This window comes from Zophobas morio, unplaced genomic scaffold (assembly GCF_036711695.1).
Source record: "Zophobas morio isolate AGI-343-1 ecotype UQ-CSIRO unplaced genomic scaffold, CSIRO_AGI_Zmor_V1 ptg000012l, whole genome shotgun sequence".
In the NCBI taxonomy this organism is placed as follows: Eukaryota; Metazoa; Arthropoda; class Insecta; order Coleoptera; family Tenebrionidae; genus Zophobas; species Zophobas morio.
In genome coordinates, this window is record NW_026972117.1 from 25787762 (window position 1) to 25807053 (window position 19292).

The window sequence follows — 19292 nt, forward strand, 5'->3', positions numbered from 1 at the left end:
ACATTGACAGCCGAAGCTTTTTCACTAGTACTGAAAATCCGCTAATAGTTATCTATTTAATTGGATATTTCAAAGCTCAGTACTATACAATACGCGATTCTTATGAAATTTCCTCTCTACTACCCCTAGATTTATTCTCGGGTACTCGACCTTAAAAGAAACAATGAAACTCATCAAGTAATTGTAACTAAAATTGCCATCATGAAGAGGCGTCTATGGTATAAGATATCAGCCTATATTTAATATTTTATTTAGAAGGAAGAGATGAAAAAACCAAAGCAACACCAAATTTACTTACTGAAAGGATCAACCCCACCCAGCGCAAACAATAAGCTGGGAAAAAACGTAGGGCACGCCCATTTTATCTCGTTAAACCAATCGGAACGTGCCTCTGGCCGCCATCTTGAATAGAAGATCAGGACAACGGATGCAGCGCCCCGACGGTAAAAAGTGAAACTAAATACACAGCTTTCATGTGTATTATAAGAATACACGCATTTCGTCGTGTCTCGCTTAAAAAATCACGTAAATCAATAGGATAATCGATTAAAACATTGTATTCTCGTAAATCATGTGCATTATTGTCTAGTCTGCACCAGCCGTTGAGGAAACGTTTCTTTTTGTGAACCTTATTCAAATATTCACGCGCTTCATTAATTTTAATTAGAGTAGTGAAGACCGTTGTGTAATCTCTACGGGCTTTTGAACTTACAAGATATTAGTGACTGTTTTATCGTCCTTGCGTTGTGAACAGTGGTTTTGTTTCTACTTGAAGCAACAAATGATCGTGTTATGATAAATCTGGTACGTATTTTTTTATGTATTTTTGCAAATTGGATTAAAATTTAAATGAGAAGAGACATATATCTGGAAATATTTATCTCGTAGTTGGTTAAATGTTTATTTGATAAAATAAGTGCATGGGTGTTACGGTCTGGTAATTATTCCACTTTGATGTAAAAAACTGCCGTTTTTTTTTGTTTATTTAAGTGTAAGTCAATGATACCGATAATTTCAGAGTTTTTGTGATAACACGTCCACGTTTGATTCATAAGCTTACATAATTTTGTTTTATTCTTCTTTTGTAAGGCACAACACTGGCTTGTTAGCTACGGGAGCAGATGAATTAATAAAAATGACCAAGCAAAATTTCGGGCAATCATTTTAAAATAAACAGTCGCTTTGTATGGTAGTAAGCTAATTTAATAAAGAGTGATTTGTTTGTGGTTTCTGACAAGTACGAGTCAAAAAAGTTCAAATTGTTAAAAAATATAGTTATAACATTTTTTGTTGCCAAAATTTTTTGGATAAATATTATTAGGTATATGGAAATGTGTGCATGTACGCATTGTACGCAATATATTTATTTATCCTGAAAATATTTTATAAAAAACTGTATTGAATTTTGAACAAAGTGCTTTGTACAGCGGATTTTTTTAGAATTGGATACCAAGTATTTCTAAAGTTAGGATCTAGTGGTGTTATTTTTGCAGTCTGCATGTGATTAATTTAATACCCCTTTTATGGGCAGTGGTGTTATACCCAAGCGTCGCTTAAAATTAGCCTACATAAATTAAAAGGTCTTTTATTTCCTGGTAACCAAAATTATGCCTGGCGGGTGCCACAATCAGAAAACAAAAATTGGAACTACATATAAAAAGTGAAATACAGCGACACCAAACATAAAGGTAGAATCTAAATTAAGACAATAATTTAAAATTTACCTACTTTTAACGAAAATTTATCTGAAGCGTCATAACGATGTAACAGGTAACTATATGTTTATCAATAAATAAATCGGTAATATTTTTTCCAAGTAGGTAAATTAATTTTTTTCCTAATATTAGTCTCGATGATTTTCTAGTTTGTATTTATTTTTCCACGTTAAATATCTTTGCGAGATTCTTGCGCAGACGCAGATGTAGTTTAAGGATATCGTCATATTATATCAGATTGTTATTCCTCTATATCCTATATTAAAAAATATATATATATATATATATATATACAAGGTGTTTTCTAGTAGGTATCTAAAAATAAATAAGAAGCAATTTGAACATGACCAACAGAAATAATAAAATGATTAATTAAATATCAAAATGCCACCTGTCTATTTCTACACAATATGTAATTTGTTAAAGACACACACACTGAACCATTTCATCATTTGCGAATATGTGATTACACAAATCTTCAGTGTGACCTAATTTGTTCCATCAAAGTGGACGTTAGATTTCAAAACCTAATTAAGATAATTTAAGATAACCTGGAGGTTATGATGAGTGAATAATTTAGTTTTCAAAATTAAATAACAATTTTAAAATTCTTTAAATTTGTCTGTCTGTCAATCAAAATATTTCTTTTTTATGTGTCAAAATTGACAATTTAAAAAACAGTCCGCAAATACCTAAGCCTCGATAAGTTTTGTAGAGTTTATAGAACTGATATGATATGATTTTTTTAGTAATAAATAAAGTATAAAACAGAAAAACCAAATAGGTATTATAAAAATTGCATGCGGTTAACTACACATGTACCCAAAATCGAATAAAAATTACACACACTTTTTGCTTTTAGAATAGGTATCATATTCATGTTCGCCGGTTCGTGTGAATGGTGTAATAGCTAATGGTTATGTAAATAAGAAGATTTATGGAAAAAATGCACACTATTTGTTACACTGAATAAAAAGAACATTATGAAATGAATTATTAGAAAAAAAAGTGTGGTGGAACTTTGAAATTATTCTAAAAAAATCTGTCGAACGAATATCGACAATTATTTTTTTAAATTTGTTTGTGACCCTATATTTTGATAACAAGAAATCACGAAATGAAATGTAACCATTATTTGATTATGGAATATACATGCTACATCTGTGTTCAGTTTGATCTGGAATATCTTCCAAACAATTTTGTTGCCAGTTTGTATAAGCTAACCAGGACAAGAACTAACAAAATTAAATTCCCGCGAAGTTTTAAAATATCACAGTGACGAATTTTCAAAATATTGTAAAGTATTTAACAAGTTCTATAATCGTTAGAAAAACATTAAATGAATTTGGAATTTTGTTAAAAGAAAATAGGACAGTGTTGCCTATAAAGTTTTCTTATACCTGAAAGATCAGGCATCTCTTCGGATTGAGTTTACAAGACGAAAACAATTTATATTTATTATCAAAAATGCCAAGGAATCAAAAATTGCAAAATCTATAGAAGCATAAACATGTGTTTAAAAACCGGCAGAAATTAAATTTTTATAATACATTAATATCTGGAAAAAATATTTCTTTTAAAAAATCTGTATTATTTAAATATTATTTAGGTGAAATACTTGTTTCGAACCAAACTAAATTTTTGATTACTTTGAGTTTTTTCTGGAAAATAAATAAAAAATCCTCTTGTAAATACAGTCCGACGATATACTCTATATGTATTAACTTATCTTTTTATCAAAATAATTAAACATCTCTATCTTCTAATAATTACCATTTTCTGAATGGATGCAACATACTTTTCGTAAAAATTTTCTAGAATAATAGTTGTATAAATAATGATATATAATATTTCTTATTAGATAGATTGTGTGTTCAGTAAGTCATTAATCATTATAAACACTTTTTTTAAAGTAACATAAGATTTTAAATTTTCACACAAAAAATGGATGGTACAATTAAGTTTTTCGGCACTCGTAATGAAACTCTAACATAAATAAAACGTTATACGAAAGCTGTGACTATGACAAGAATATTTAGTTTTTAATTTACAGATTTTCCAACTGATAATTTTGAATTTTTCAAAATACCATCTACTTTAAGATAGCCAGAACAAGTTAAAATCACAATCTGTTTATTCGTCTCTCCCCATCAGAAATGAAGAGTTTATTTCTCAAAATTTGTCGTCTGTCATAGAGATTAAACAACAGGCTGCCTGAAAATTCTAGTGAAATTTGATTTTGATTTATAGACTGTAGAACATTATGTCGTAATAATTTATTTAGTTATTTTCTCCAGATAGTTGAGGTATTATTCTGCATAAGCTGTTAGATCTATATTTCTTTTATCTAAGATTATGAAAAAAAATCGGTGCTTTTTCAACAGATTTTCGTTAAAAAAGTAGGCGGTTATTGAACTGTGCAATAAAAATTTTAATGTTCAACAATATTTACTTAGTTGTCAATGAATGCAATGGTACAATTTTCAACTACAGTTTCGCTATATTGGAAGACTTTCAGCCCCCATGTTTTTTCAGCTACAAAATATCTGTCCCGGCATCGGCAAGCAGACGATCTTCGGAAACTGTGTCCAGGATATTCTTTTAGGTCGGGCAATCTGAGATATTCTGCAATATCACACGGAATTTTCTGAAAAGTATTAATGCCCAGTATGAATTCGTCTAAAAATTTATGTTTGTCTTCTTTGGTGAAGACTTTTATTTTCTTACACTGGCACCCTACAGATTGCTTCTTCATGAATACTGTTGATTTGACGAAATTTTTTAAATCCACGTCCATTTTTGTAGTTAATAAATGATAGTTTTACTTTTTAGATCTTTCAGAAAAATAGGCGAGGAGCAAAAATAAGATGCTAAGTTTTCGTACGGAATTTTTAAAAACTATCGAAATTGTATCTATTACATACCTGTTTGGAAAAATGCGATTGGACTGAGATTGATGGCTTTGGTTTAAAATAAATTTCTTAATTATGTATTTTAAATATTTTGGGGTATTAGATCTAATAATAGGTGTGTATAGGGTATTCATTTATATCATGTACAAGTAAATGCAGACAGATTTTATCCGCGAACGAAAGGTTTAGTATATGAGATGTTCAACAACGTGATTAATTTGCACCAGAGGAAATCTATTTGATTCAGATGTGCTTCACAATTTTTTCCAATAACCACAGATAATTTTTTTAAATTCAAATTATGAAAAATTTATGTTTATAAAAATGAATTACGTGGTTAGCGATATCAATTGGTCAGATGCTTATGACAATAATAATAACTGTAAGAGTTAATTTGATAAAATTAAGTCATGGATATGAAGTATTCTAGTTTAATTGTAGATTTTTTTTAATATGGTGTCGTATTTCCTTGTCGTTTAAGATTAATTTGCTACTTATCACAAACACAATCAACGGTACTACGTACTGGTACTACACAAAATGCTGGAAGAAACGTAGATCTGTTGTGCAAGATATTAATTTCAAAAGATGCAATAAATAATGCACCTTCTAACAGAAGATGAAATATGACACACCTAATACACTAAAATTTATAACTTACGATTACTGAAAGAGAAGTGTTTGGATGAATCATTGCATACCTTGACGAAACACTCAAACAGTATAACAAAAGGTGCATAATATTTAGGTTTTTACGATGCAAAAATACAGCTGTTTTAATTCACAAATTTTATTTAGTATTTCTTAATAGTAGTAATGTTGGTTGAATAACAACTGACAAATCGTATCGTTGAACTGTTAAAGTATTAAGAGTTGTTTATTAAGTGCATACAATTTTCACAAATTACTGATGTCTGAAGTCTTGAAAATAAATACTAAATGCAGTTGTAAAGAGTGGGAAGTTGTTCGAAGGAGTAACTTTACCTATATTTTATTGGTTACAAAACTCTGACAATGGTAGCATGTGTGACTTACAACCTTTAGATCGTTTAAAATATAGCAGAGCAGAACAATTCGTTCATGGTCAAAGGTCAGTAAGACGAAGAATAACCGGTATATTTAATTAAATAAAAATTACTTGCACTAAATTTTAAATTAAGCTAAAATATTCGTAATCAGTAAATATAGTAAATATACATTTCTTTTTACTGTCACTGCAGCACGATATCTTGCCGGTAATTTAATAAGCCACCCCTATTTTTATTTTAACATACACTGACCGGCAAAAAAAAACCAGTCACCCTGAAAAATTTCGCAAAACCGAACTTTAAAAATTATTAATTCAACTAGTGATCGTTATTTTATTAAAGAACATGATGTATAAATTAGCCAAAAAAAGAAGACAAATAGACGCAGAATTAAATTTACTTTAACGAAATACAGAAACAGAGCGACAATTTGAGAGATGTCTGTACGAGTTAAGGCATTGTTTTCGCGTGAAAACGTTTATTAACTGCCAAACTTATAATCAAATGACGAGAAACACTGTTTACAACAACAGTCTCCTTTATTGTGTTAATTAAGAAAATATCGTACTTGGTATGTTTCTGTTATTTTGTTAAATTAAATTTAATTCTGCGTTTATTTGTCTTCTTTTTGTTTGCTTATCGTAATAATGAGGTGGGTTTGTTTAATTCATTGTTCTTCAGAAACGGAGGAAGTTCTGTCTATATAATTTTAGCTATTTTTTTATGAAAAAAAGGATAACATCCTCACTTCTGCTGACGATTTTGCGATATTTAAATTAATAAAGGACCAAAATATTTAGTTCATTTTACGTAGGTATAACATTCTCGTGCCGAGATATTATTATTATTATTAATTAATAATCTGGTCGTTTTGTAATAAGTCTTTGAGAATCATCTGGAGCACTTTATCAAAACAAGATAATGATGCTTGATTTTTTTGTCGGTACTTAAATATTCTACAAAGCTTCCAATATTAGCAATAATTTTTAGCGAAGGCTTATTTATTTTTTTTGTTTTATGATATTACAAATAATTCCAGTATTATTTGTACTAACGATCGTGTCTAAAGTTACCACCTCAACGTTAAGAATTCGTGGACCAATTGCGTTGACCTGCCTGATGGACGGATAGATACCGTCAGGTATAACAGCAAAAACCTTTCAATTATCAATTTCCGATCTGACCGAACGCATTGGCATCCTCTATTAAATGTAAACAAAAATTAGCATCTTCAATGGTGTCATCCTGATGTTCTGTTATTTAAAACATCAAAGTGACTAAAACGAATTCCAGAATACGTAATTTGGTTAAAAGAGGAAATCCCCTTCAGAGAGCTGTCAAAGAACGCAGAACGAAGGACACTATCGACACTATCAATCGAGCTAACTCGGTCTGAATTCGTTATAGTTTACTGATCTTATCGCCAACAAATCCATTTATATTGAGATTCATATTTTTGTTATGTCATTTTCACTGACTCGCCTTTACATTCATAAAGCAGAAGGTCATTTTAAACTTTGCTTACACCTAAATTTGTGTAAATACTTACGGTGTTGAAGTGAGTATTACGCCTTATAGAAAAGCGAAAAAAAGTTCTAGGACGATATATGAGATTATCCGCTATTTTATTTTTATAGTAAAATTGAATTTATTTAATAGTGTTTATACCTGGCGTCTGCATATAAAAGAAAAGCGGAGGTGGAGTGCTCGAAATCTTGGTTTTATTACTGAATATAACAAGTTTTGATTGCGTAATAAACACAAAGTTGGCACGTTTTATTTTATTGTCCCAGATTTATTAAATTTTAAAGCTTATCTGTGTTACATAAATACTAAGTTTTTTAGTCTTTATATAGCTTTTGTTTTCCCAATATGGATGGCAAATGTTAAAAAACTGTAAAATAAAGATAGTCTTATTTATAAAAAATATATCATGCTTTTATGGTGTTTAAAAATTGCTGGATAATGTAAAAATAATAAACATTTTAAAATGATGGTACTAATTTAAATTGGCAACACTGAATTTGGCTTCATCTATGCGAGTATTGTACCTACTGGATAATAACGTTTCCAGTGTCACCAAATCATCTTCACAGTAATTTTGCGTTGGATTTTCAGTTTTATAATAATTAAAGAAATTGTGTCTTCACAAAAACTATTTTCGGTTAGACATTAATATAATTTATATTAATCATAATTTTGTATAAAAATTAGAAATGAAAATTAATTTTATACTGTTAATTAGAAAATATATTTAATTATTGATGGTTGGAATCTAGACTCTCCTTCAGTTTCCTGGAAATGTACAGTGTATCAGTGTAGCTTATTAGCTTCCCTAGATTTATCTGGTTTGCATACACATAAGCATAAGGAGATTTGCAGAATATATCAAAACCTGATGTTCACCTCAAGAACTCAGATTGTGAAGGTGCATGCCAACTGCCTCGTTTTCAAAATGTAACAGTAATGAAGCCAAACTTCGTCCTAATTGTTACAGGTGAAAATGTGAATATCCTGCAGGATTTTTTTTTCACTTGTCCCCCAAACATTTATAGAAATGTGAAAACTGTGCTAGTTATGGTGACAACAGTGCACATCAGTCAGAATTATTTTTTAAGCTTAACTGAACAATTTCCTTCTTAATCTTCAGACGATTTGATAGTATATGTTCACAATATGTTTGGATTTATCAACTACTTTGATAATCTTTACGGAACAGAAGAACTGAGGTTGCTTTCAGATTACTTAAATCAAAATTTACAGTGAGTATTGTTTCAAAATAGATAGTTAACATTCCTGCCCAGCCTAGTTGTAAATAAAATTGGAAGTTCTTTGTGCCCTAGGTTCATAAACGTCAATACAAGACAGAACTTTAAATAATGGTTCAACTATATATTAGCTAACAGTAGGAGAAATTGAAACTCCAAGTTGTTATGAGTGTAAAATTACACTTTCTGCTCGTTTATTTGAGTTATTATCTGGAAAACTTTGAAAGGCGAAAGAAGAACATTAATGGAGCGTAGACATCCAGGTAAGAGTTCTCATATGTATAACTAGTTTAATTATTAATTAATGGTAGTATCAATACGAAAATAGTTTATCTACTCATTGTCCATGCTTGTACCATATCGAAAAAAAGGAGAATAAAAAAAAATTAAATAATTTAATATAACATTAATAACACAGACAGTGCAACAATTTCCACTTATTTGCCAAAATGAGAAAACCACCAATATTCCATTTTACCTTGAAAATAGAACTGACAACACCGTAGTATCAAATCTGAAGATTGACATGTGGGGAAAACAAAGATAGGTTATAACTAATATATAGGCACCTAACTGCAGATTTGGGAAGGGTTTTGGAATATCAAAACGTTTTAAAGAGAAATAGTAAACTCAAATTCTACAAACTTTTAATATACCTACTTAATTATTGGTTTAATTTGTTTGAGCTTCCGTATTTCGTGATGATAACTTTGACATTCGTTGAAGCACAATGTTGAAGTTTCAGCAGTGTAAAATGAAAATCACCACTGGAGTTTTTTTTTGTTAGCAACTAAAATCAACAAGTGGTGGTTTTATAATTTTGAGAATATAATTCATGAATCACATGACCCCATTTCGTCCAATAGAATTTGTTCATGCCCTTAGTTACATGTCTATCACAGCGATAATAATTTTATTGCCTTATTGTGGTCTGTTGCTATCTAAATTTAAAAACTGTCAAATTTAAAATTTCGTAATTTTTTTTGTCTTTTATGGCTTGCCAACGTTGGGGGCAAGCTCAAAACGACGAAATCAACTCTATTATCAAAAAATGTGTTCATTTATTATATTCTCATGTTGAATATAACTCGTGATATGATTAATAATCGAAGATATGGCTCGTGAAACCGAAGCAGCACATTCAACTCGTGCTTCGCACGCGTTGAATCTGCAGCTCGGTTTCACTCGAAATATTATCGATAATAATCATATCACTTGTTATATTATAACTGACAAAAACTATGTTAAGATTTGAGTTTATTTCCAGTTGATGCTTGATCCCATCGTATTTGCCTTTTTTATGGTTGACGTGTTGACTTATAAACTTAAAATAAAAAATTGGTCGAAGTCGACTTGGACAGAACTTCCCTCGCCTCTGAAAGAAATCATGCTTCTTTGAAAAATTATAACATTTGATTTTGTTATAACTTCGAGTATTTATGTTTATACTTCCAAAGAATTCGACTATATACACATACAAGCATCATCGGCTGCATAAAAGAGCATAAAATTTGATGAATTTTGTCTCCTTAAAACATAGTGGACTGATCAATACAGTAAAAAAGTCCGAAAATTATTTTGGTTGAGGAGGTTAGCTTATGCTCAGGAAGTCAAAATAATACTAACCTTAAAAAGTTATTTAACTCAGCACCATGTCTCCCAAATTTCTTGAATATTGTTTATTTTATAAACAACAACAAATAAACAATAATAAAAAATTTCGGAGATCGCTGTAAAAAGGAAAAACCTAACCTAAACATTTTAATTTCGTGCTACACAAATTCTGTTTACTGCAGGTTTAAAAATGGACATATACCTACCATTATCCAATTCCTGTCATCCTATCAACAAAAAAAAAAAAAAATCAGCAAACATGTTTTTAATTATGGTTAACTGTGTTATATACAGTTTAGCTTGTAGGTATAAACAATTCTGAAAATTCAGAAATAAGCCCCTGATATTGACAGATGTCACGCCTAATAGTTTCACTTTTCTGCTGTTGCTAATTTAACTACTAATAATTAACATCTAATATGGAATCTTGAAGTCCTCTAAGCCTTGATGGAACTTCTGATATATCCTTTAGAAAAGAAAAAAATATTTTAATTTTATTATTAACCATATCAATTTTTTTGTAACACAGATGAAATCCACATAAATTTAAATCTATGCAAAGTTAATGTTTTTTCCGTTAACACTCAGTTTATTTTAAAAGTTACCGTTATATAAAATAAATTTACATCTCACTTTATGTTTTGTTAACAAACATTTTGGTAAATGAATTTTATAAAATAAGATATTCTTATACTTGTGGTTTATGAATCCGCTTTGATTCTTTACCCTAGAAAGGTTCGCTCGCATTTTCTCGAAAATTTGAGAATTACAGTAATGCTGCGCCGGTCTATATTTAATAATAATAAAATAAGGATTATCATAGTAACATCTACTTGCCGAAACTAATATATAATCAAACGTTTTTCTCCGTAAGTTAATTAATAATTTTAGTCACCTCCTCTGTTTTGAAAAGGTAGCTTGCTTATCGTCGTATTTTTATAAGTTAATTTGATATTTACTTACAAAAACAATCGATTTAGATAGATAGAGTAAAAAATTGGTCTAAGGTTACTTCGACAGAACTTCTCTCGACCTTGAAGTACATTCCAACAAACCCTGCTTTTTGAAAAATTATACAAAATTTTTGTTTTTTGATAACTTTTATATAGTAAAAACCAGCGGTGTAAATGACACTTCGAACGTGTGGCGTACGGAAAATGTAAAATATATTTAAAGCATGCAACTAACGGGATAAAATGTCCTTCAGCACTAGGTAATAGCAATCTGAAGCTAAATTGTTTATTTATGTTTATACAACGAAAGGATGTCACGTAGAAATTAGTTTGATTTGGATGAGTTTGTCTTCTCAAAACAGGGGACTAAAATTATTAATTCTTATTTTATCATTATTAAGTATATAAAGACGTGCGTATTTTCACATTTGTCGAGAAAAGGGAGTGACTGTTCCTTAATTTGACCCTTAAAAAATTTGTGATGACGTCATCAACATGGATAATAGTAGTCACAGCACAAAAGAAAAGTAGTGACAAGGCATTACCAGCATAAGAAAAAAAGTAAAGGGCCAAGTTCGGCATCGAACCTACGACCGCATATCGCCGGTTCCCCAAGAAAGCCACTGAGCCCTGTAGACTTATATTCTGTGTTAGTAATCTGACGTTTATTATACCTTGCGAATATTTTTGAGAAAATTTGAACGTTTAGCGAACAAACTGAAGCGTACCTACTGTACAACATTCAAATCTTTTTTAAATACAATTCATTGAGATGACGTCATCAAATTACTGGTGAAGATGATTAGCCAAATTTTGGTTAGCAGTTAACCATCTATATGACATTTCTAATATACATACAAAATTTGATAACAATCGGTTCAGCACTCTCGGAGATTACGTGACTAGTAAATATGGATAGAGACACCAGACAGACAGGCAGACAGGCAGACAGAGAGACAGACAGAAATGGGAGACTACTTTTTTCGTAGTGTCGGGGTCATGAAACGTCGAGTAAACATAAAAGTGGCAATTCGTCCGATGTACTCGATTACTATACTTCCTTAGCTTAATCTTAGGAAGTAAAAAGGCGAAAAATTACCCAATGTTGCCAGATTTATTTTGAACAATTTTCAAGTTTTTTATGATAAGTGGGTATATAAAATTAAGGCAACGATCGATTTTTCAATATTATATTGAATAGTGTACGTCTGATTCCATGTACATACCCAATAAACAGTCGTGAACAGCGTGTTATGGAGTTAGTTGCGACATTTTTTGATCACGCTGTACATTATTTATAAAAACTTAATAAATTTTAATTTTAATTTAACACTTACGTTATGATAAACCAGTGCTGCTAAACAGGTTGCTGAAGTATGACTGAATTTTGCTTAACGTATTCGCATAACATCTCATACATATTCCCTAATTCTATATTTTCCTTGCCCATAATGTAGATATGGACGAATAATATATGATGCCGAATTTGTTAATTTTCTTGAAACCCAAACCGTTGGATAAAACACATATTTATAACTTTGTTTTGAAAATGGTTGACACACTGATATTAAAATTATATCATGTACTACGTTGTATGTATTAAAACTACATACATTGATTTTTTGATCATAGAAATATGTATTTGAAAAAATTACATTAAATTTTGAAGTTTACTAACAGTTTGAAATTAAATATGTACAACTTACTAACGCATTATACAAATAAATATATCTTCATCTGAACTTTATAAAAAGAACAGAAATCTGTAGGAGGGATATACAATGTGTTTTTGGTAAGTGGTGTTTTACACAATTTTTGTGATCTAGTGTTAAATGTTTGTTTGTGCGAGTGAGCGAAATTGCTTATTTTGTTTCCCCTCTTCTAAAATTTGCATTATCAGCATTAAAAAAGGGGGAAACGCGCTTATAAATTTTTGATCCTTTAAGAAAACAGACAACAGAAAGTTTTGAATAAAAGGCGTAGGATTAAAAAAAAAATTGTATATAACACAGTGGGGGTGTTTTCGTTGACATAATATTTTAAAGGCGGTTACGAAAACCAGAGTTTCTTATTGTACTTACTCAAGAAAATATTGGTAGTGAAAGGTGCATTATTTTAACTTTTTAATATTTACAACATGCCGTTAGTGGTATCATTCATGTTTCAAACTTTGGAAGATGTGGATTTGTGATTTTATCCATTTTTTTCAATACATCTTAGCTCTATATCTATCATTCTCTAAATTTAATGATCATAGCCTCATTTGATTATAATTATATAATTATAGTTGGTGCTTTATTTTATTAAAATAAGTTACAGCAAAACTACGTCCTTTGATGGAATGGGTTTTTGTCTGTAATTATGCACTAATGTGTAAAATAGGTATTATATGTCGGATTACTGTAGACTCTATTTTACTAAGTTAAATATAAGTATGGTAATACGAATTTGACTTAACCGTTCTGTTGCACACAATATGTGTAACTCTTTTTGAAATTATTTTTTGATAAAAGCTTGAGGACGTTTTTTTCGGGCCAACGACACTAGAATAATTAATACAAGGAGCGGGTTGGGGCCATTGTGACCAGTTTGATTTGTATTTATTTCCTGAAGGTTTTTGTACGGCTGTCAGTCAACGGGTAATTTGGCGGAACTGGACGTGTCTATTCGAGAGCGACAATTAGTGAGCGATGTGTTGGATTGTGTGCCGATCACGATTTAAGAACCTTGTTAGGCTGGCCTGGCGTAATGTGGTAGTAATAAGGCGTCAACTTGATTAATGGTTATATTTCAATTTGCCTCGTTACTGACTTCTTTACTTTTCATTCTAAACGAACCCTGCATCAGTCGCAGCTTTTGTAAATTGACTGGGTCGTCCGTGAATGTATAGCTCCTTTACTTTCATGCAGTGACGTTTACAGTTTTCAAATTTGATTTTGTTTGAGAACTAACACTGTCTCGGTTGAAATGGCAAGGAGCAGCAAATTAGAATAACAAAATTTGTATGCAAATAATTATCGTGTTTCAAATGTCATCATATAAAAAAATGTATTGTAGTGAGTATAGTGTGGCGTTCATTTTTGTAACTACTTTGTTTTATTTTTTAGTTACTTGCATATTGTTAAATTAGATTAGCAATTTGTAACAAAAATCAGCGTCAAATTTTTAACAAATTTCAACGATTTGAATGAATAAAAAGCTGTGTTTATCACCTTCGTATTTCTATCTAAGGATGTAAATAAGTAGCACAATTAATAATAATAATAATAATGTAATAGTAACTCGACAGGCTACTAGGCCCTAGTTTCAGAGTTACCCAACCAAAAAAAAAGAGAAAAAAAGAGGGAATTGAAAAAGAAAAAAGAAAACTGTTAAAACCGAGACCTTATTTTTAACCCGAGCAGCTAATAAGAGCTATTTTATATTTTGTTGTTTCACAGTGACCCGAGTATGTGATATTTTACTACAAAATAGATCAATACTGACTTGGATCAATGTATAATTGAAAATACCCTGATATAGTGGATGATTAGTCCTGACTATTGGAACTTCAAACGGTTTAGCATTTCTGAGATGGGATGCAGATGTTCTAAATTGTAATTTGCTGAATAGGAATGGACAGTCAATCCGTCCAGCAAGAGATGGAATAGAATCAACATAGAATTAACAATTCTTCTACAACAAAGGCTTTCCAACAGGAATCTTGCTTGCTTCAGTTAATGTGGATCACCTTACACTGGATATACAACATCTATTCTATAGGCCATGTACTTAAGAAATCTATTCTAGACATATGTGTCATATAGATGAGAGTCCGAATCTTAGATGCATATCCTAGTCAAGACTTTACAAAAGCAAAATAAAGAATTTTCAGGGCAACAATATCATCCATTTCTCTAGAATAACGAATCACACAACTTAGGGACTTCATAGCTCATAGAAGTTATGTCAACTAAAAAGCTTAATTTATTATCAAACAAAACACCTGGCGAGTAAAAGAAACAATATAACATTTTTTTAAATTAAGAGGAAGATAATTTTCATAATACCAGTCGACTATTATTTGAAGATTTCTTTTAAGTTTCACGTAGTCCCTTAGTGATTGAATTTGAATCAAAATCTTCATATTAACATCCTCAAACATTAAGCAATCAACTGCCAGTTCATAAATTATATCATTTCTAAAAATATTGAAAAGAAGCGGCCCCAGAACGGAACCCTGTGGAACACCAGACACTTGTACATAAGTATCAGAACTGAAATTATTTAAACAGACATAGTGTCGTCGATCAACCAAATACGATCTAAGCAAATTTATTAACGAATCGGACAGACCAAACCTACTGAGTTCAAAAAGTAACAAATTATGGATACTACGATCAAGAGCGTTTGCAAAGTCCGCGCTGATCTAACACTTCAGAAATGAACTGACTTATAATCGCAAGATTTATAATGGTCGATCTATCTGTCATGAAACCGTGCTGTCAGCACTAATCATATTAGTAACATTGAAATTATATTTATACATATCACGTTCTTGTACTAACCTTTAGAGTTAACATTTTTCCAGGACGGATTTGGGGTTAGGAATAGACAATTTCTTGTTATATTTTTGTTTCTTTTGTACATGAGTTTATTAAATAACTTGATAGGTTAGATAGATTCATAATCTTTGTTTTGCACCAACCACTTACTGTCCGAATATTTCTTCACCTCACCTTGTCCGGTTTTTGCAAAATCGTTTCTGAAAACCTTCTGGCTCATCCAAGTTCCATATTTTTGCCATTTTTATTGTTGTTTTCACTCAGAGCACTTGAACTCTGTTTTCTTTTTTCTGGTTGCCGTTGTAACTTTTTTGACATTTCTTGTATATCTTATATATTCAGAATTTTGTGTAATTAATAGGTATATCTTAAATTTTATAAAATATTAAACTCTCACATTTGTGTTTTGTCAATTCACCCTTCTTTTGTTCTTTTACCGCATAATACGTCGCCTAGTAATAGCAGAAAATGGTTCAGCTATATGAGAACGTGCTTTTCAAACAGAAGACCCGGTTACGATTCTCGGCGTTTCCAATTTTTTTTCCTTCAAATCAGAAACAACACATCCCATTTTCACAATGTGAGAATACAATAATAGAATAGATAACTGTTATTATTACACTGTAGTTTATCCATGTGTTTTACAATGCATTAATATTTTTCCATTACTGTTGATACGGTATATCAGTCAATGCATTGGATATAATAAACAAAACTGAAGTATGATTCATTAATGAATGCATAAAAAAGTCTCTCCCGGAAACTTTACAAGAATAACGTATAACATCAGTTGCTTATCGGCGGAGTGACCGTCGCTGTCTCTCCCAGACATATAAACATTTCCTCCAAAACAAACGTGATGGGGATATTGTAGCGAAATAAAGTGTGTTACATCACTGACTGTTGAACAAAAATGGTTACTTATACACCACTACCCTCGCCCTTGAAATCAGTACAGAGTTTAGCTTTGTCTACAGAATGAAAGGCGTCGACAAGTATTTTGTGTTTTCGGCGTTGTGGGAATAAACGTTCTATAAAATACTTACAAAATGTTCGAAAAATTATAAAAAATTTGCGAATTTTGTTTTTACTTCCTGAGCATAAGCAAAGAAAGTATTGTAATCGCGTTTCCTGGTTCAATCTGTCTACCGTCTGTTCAGATTTTTATTGGGAAGATAATCTTCAAAACTACCGGAACGATTGTATTTTATATGTATGTTGGGAATATCGTGTAGATGGTAAAACGCTAACCAAAATTTGCCTAGTCACCCTATCACTGTCATGACATCTTAAAAATGTTTATAATAAATTTTATAAAATAGCGTACTTTTGTTTTTGTTTTATTATTCAAATCTCTAAAACGATACATCTCAGTGTTATTTTTACTATTGAAACTGCATGTGTCGGAATTGATATACGTGTCCTTGCTGAAATAATGTTGACCGAAACATTTTTAAATGGGAAACTCACCAATACATACACATGCAGTATGGCCTTACCCTTTATCAATACATTCGTATTTTTGGAGCAATTTATTAATCTGGTTCCTATCATGAATTTATACCAGGTCACTCCAGAGTTGCCGACCAGAAATAAACAAGTGTGTTTTCGTAACATAATTTGTTGGAATGCTAGACAGTGGGCAGTAGCGGGGTATGGGTGATTAAAGTATGATAGATTAATGAATTCAAAAAAACAAGCTCTACAAGATCTCGAAAAAATATATAGTGTGTCATTAAAAAATAAGTGATATGTGGTAGAGAAACGAAAAAAAAAGGTATCAAAACGAATTTATATGATTTACCTTCTTATTAGGCGGTTACTGATTACTTATCTATATTTATTTTAATGTATAGAGGTTATCACTAAAACAAATTCGCAAAATCAATACGATTTGACTAGAAATATTGTTTATAATAATAGCAAAAGTTTATATGGTATATTTTAGCATAAGCACATGAAGAGCAGAAAATGATTCACAGGGAGCCAGGACTGATTACAGTGTCAAAAAACTGTGACACGAAATAGACAGTTTAACAGACAAAACCAATGTTGCTCAGTCTGAATTCAGTAATACCAACCATGTAAGTACAGGGCGTTTCCTTCATGGAGAACACAGTTTTTAAGAAAAATATATTTTGACAGTTTTGTGGGTTAGCGAGTGAACAAGAAGTAGAATTAATATAAAGTTGGACACTGATGAGATGAACAATGAGATTGGACACTGATGAGATGAACAATGGGAGTTAGATTGTATGGAAATAAATAATGGTCAGGCTAAAGTTTCTCAACAGATACAGTTAAATGCAATATATTTTCACTATCAGACAGTGGCGGTTCGTGACCTTTTGAAATGGGGGGCACAATTTGATTGGTGAGTTAAATATGATGATATAAAACAAGTTGTTATTACCAATTAGTAGACAAAATTGTGTGACGGAAATAAATACAAAAATACATTCAATAAAAGCAAAAAAGGATTTCTCCACATACCTTTTTGCCTTCGGTTAAAATTTTACGTTCATTTTGAACAGTTTTAGGCGTTCCTTTAAAAACCGTTGCTTCTTTCAAATGATTTGATAAAGCAGAGTCCAATTCAGCCGTAAAATCAATCAGATCTCGAAATATGTGTGTAGTTGTTTCCGAATGTCTGTATTACCGAGAAGATTATACAAGAATATTTATCATACGTGTTCGCGCAGAATGAAAATTAAAACGCACGATAGTAACTCAATCCTGCAGAGCACGGTTGGAATGGGTCCGCGGTCCAGTTGTGAGGAAGTGTGTTTTCCATGGCAGCGGTGTAAACAAAACATCTAAATCAGCCATGATTCTCGCTCTCTGTGCGCGGCTTTTATTAGCATTTCATCAGAAATGGCATATCATAATATATCCAAGACACGTCTACTTAAATACTGAAAATTACTATTTTATCATGTCCAGTGTGTTTGTAGACGTTGTAATTTTGGGGGAGCATGTGCCCTAGTGCCCCCTGGCACCAGCCGCCCCTGCTATCAGAGAAACATATTTCGACCTTCTCGAAGTTATCTTCAATCTACAAAGTAAATGTATTACAAAAATACAAATTTAGGTCTGTTAGCCATTAAAAATTGAATCTAAACAAACATTTATATTTAAACTAAGTATACTTATACATGTGGTTGAAACAGTTCAAACATGTAGAGAAGTAAGAAATTCATAGTTCTTGCATAGTGCAATTAGATGACGGTTTCGTTACTTAGGTATAGGAAAAAGCTTACAATTCAAAAAAAGTCACTGTAAAAATCGAAGTTAAAAGCACGTAGTATTTTTGACATAATAAGTCCTTAAATGAAACGGCAAAATTGCATATAGATTGTAGATTGAGTTTGCTGTTTACTATATATACACAAATTTATTTTTAGTTGAAGATTTTTTGCGAACATGTCATGTCGTGTTCATGTTATACTAAACACATACAGGTTGTCCGGAATGTACTGAATACCCTTAAGGGTACTTTATCGAGGGATGTTGTTAAGTATGAGAAAAATAATGGAAAACATCCTTCTCACATTTGCCGGAGACATGTGAGCTTAGTTTTGGGAACTTTTGCTATGTTTAACAAGAAAATAACGTTGCAATTATATTACAAGTACTAATAATGAAATACATATGTACATTTATAAACATTTACTGCTTTCCAAAAAATAATAAAAAAATATGTTCTCGCAACACCGCAAATTTTAATATCTCGACGTGTTTCAACAGCTACGCTGCCA

At 31.1% G+C, this 19292-nt stretch overlaps 1 protein-coding gene across 2 annotated transcripts in view; it reads left to right on the top strand.

Moving 5' to 3' along the window:
• The first annotated feature begins 509 nt into the window (after positions 1–509).
• Positions 510–19292, top strand: part of LOC135128119 (homeobox protein OTX2-like) — a 124039-nt gene continuing 105256 nt past the window's right edge. For both annotated transcript variants that reach the window (XM_064054978.1, XM_064054979.1), the window contains exon 1: positions 510–804. The gene's annotated coding sequence lies outside the window, so the exon portion shown is untranslated. The remainder of the gene's footprint in view (positions 805–19292) is intronic.